This window comes from Aplysia californica, unplaced genomic scaffold (assembly GCF_000002075.1).
Source record: "Aplysia californica isolate F4 #8 unplaced genomic scaffold, AplCal3.0 scaffold00010, whole genome shotgun sequence".
Lineage (NCBI taxonomy): Eukaryota > Metazoa > Mollusca > Gastropoda > Aplysiida > Aplysiidae > Aplysia > Aplysia californica.
This window is the reverse complement of record NW_004797280.1, coordinates 9,811-12,272: the sequence shown is the minus strand read 5'-3', so window position 1 is coordinate 12,272 and position 2,462 is coordinate 9,811.

Here is a 2,462-nt window from a genome sequence, read left to right as displayed (position 1 = left end):
AATGGGATGGGTGGGGGGTATATAACACGAAATGCAGAGATACAAAGCACCAGTTCCGGGGTTTGAATTCTTTGAATCCAGCTCACTTATCAAACTGTTTACGCCACGTGCCCTAGGAACGGTGACTCTGTTCCAGAAACCCAATTCTGCCGATCGTGATCTAGATTAATGAAGCAGCAGAACACCCACCCCCAATGACTCCAAAGCCACTGCCATTATATCTATCAGTGATCAGATCTCCAAGCACCTTCTAAAAGGAGGGCCATTTCCTACCCAGCCGTATCCTAGATACCACGCAGGGGGTGGAATAATAGCTACATCTATGAAAGTCAACACCGGAGAAACTTGCCTTATCAAGTTTCGCTTGATATAGAATCCATAGCGAGGTAAAAAAAAATTCGTGGCCAAAGTTATTGTCAAATATTTCCTAAACTATAAAATATTTAAATAGACTCTCCTTTAGCACAATAACCTGAATACATTTGTCTTAACAGATCAATACTTTCGTAAACACCTGTTAGCTGTATTCTTTTTAGAAACTTCCTTAATAAATACATTGTATTAAGAAAAAATCCGAGCGGTGGTTTCTGCAGGTTAAAAAAGGTTTATAGCGGGGGCAATATCGCTTTTAAAAGGAAGTGCGTCATTAATTTTTTTCTAATAGCGACATTATGCATATTGAACGCATGTTTTGAGAACATTTAGATCTAGTGCAAGAAATATGTTCACTATAAAATTGATTTCTTATAACAAGTTTTGCCACTAAATAAGTGTTATTGGTGAGCTGTGACGTAGACCATTATGCGTATGCCAAATTTATGTGTTTGAGGAGCGGAAAGTGCAGTGAACAATCCCATTTTCCACGTGACAGACATTTATTGTAGTTTTTTGTATAAATTTTGGAAGAAAAGTTGGTTTTTTAAAATCTAGCCTCAGTTGTTGTAGGAAAATATGATTAAGTAAAGACAAATGATACACACTGTTGTGCAAAGTATGGGTGACATTGATTCACCCTTTGAAGAGATATTCGAAGATAAGCTGCGCCACGAATTTTTGACCACACTATAAAAGTGTCATTTCCTACCCATCTGTGTCCTAGCTACCACCAGGGGGAGTGGAATTATCGCTACATCTATTAAAGTCAACATCGGGGAAACTTGCCTAACCGTACCAGGTTTCGCTAGATAAAGAAACAAGAAACGATCAGCAATGAACACTGGATTGCTCGTGGTATCAATGTTGTTACCGCGAAGTTCAGTGACCTGCTGGTTTTGTTTTAAACAATAACGATCTCTAGTTTTTAAAAAAATCTCTGTGAGTTGTTTGTGAGAACAATCAAAGAAAAAAAACCCACCGCGTATCTTAATGCACATTTACCTGTCCTGGGCAACAACGTCATTGCACACCGATAGGTCCATAAGTGCTCAGTTCCCCCCAGCACCAAAGCCCGCAAGGTATCCATACTGATTGTTCCGGTTGCTGTCTGATTGTGGCGACGTCTTTCCTTTCCAGATAATCGGTCCTTTCTTCCTTCTCCCCTCTCTATCCCCATTTCCCGCATTCTTATGATTGCGTAGTGTTCAGCTGTCTCCCTGTCTTCCTCATCCCACAACTTTTCCTCCAGGGTCTTCAACACTTCTCCTTTGTCAAATTTCACCTCACCATGCGATAGGCTCCTCATTGTCCTTCACTCCACAGTACCCAGGACAGAATAACCACGTGATGGCTCTAAGTGATGAGTGTTGTATTGGGTTCATCCATTCAGTCCGAAGCAGCCCTTTCTCAACCCTTCGCAGGATGGCAATATTGAGATGGACAGTTCTTGGTCTTGTATTTTGAAGACAACCAAGCGCTCTTGTTGCGGCCTCAATCTCCATTTTCATGCTTGAAGTTGTTCTTTCTATGGCCCCTGGCATGCTATGAACCTTTTTGTTCCCACTGTACACCACAAAACCCCACCCACTTCTCTCACCCCTCCTGACCGATCCATCCGTGTAGATCACTGGGTCCTCTGGCTTCGAATGCTCCTCAATTAACTGCCGTATGTCATTGTCGTTAATGACAGCAGCACATTCCCGTCTTTCACGACCGATACTGATGTGAACGTTGGCCAGGCTTCTGCAATCGGGGCTCAGTTCAAACCATTCCATATGCACATAAGAAACCACAAAAAAGCGGATGGTTAGAGGGCACTACTTGTAGGTCCTACTTCTATATTTTCTTCTGTTTTTTTCTGTCTGTCTGTCTTACTTTTCCCCAGCACTATACGGCTGTTATTATGTCGATGTACTGTTCTTTACTTATTAAACAAACGAACAAATAAACCAAACAAACCCATAAAAAACAAACACATAAACAATACATACAAAAATAAACACGCAACTGATAAAAAGCGTACCGTAAGTGAATAAAAAGGATTCAATAATACAGTGCTAGTAAACACACACACACACACACACACA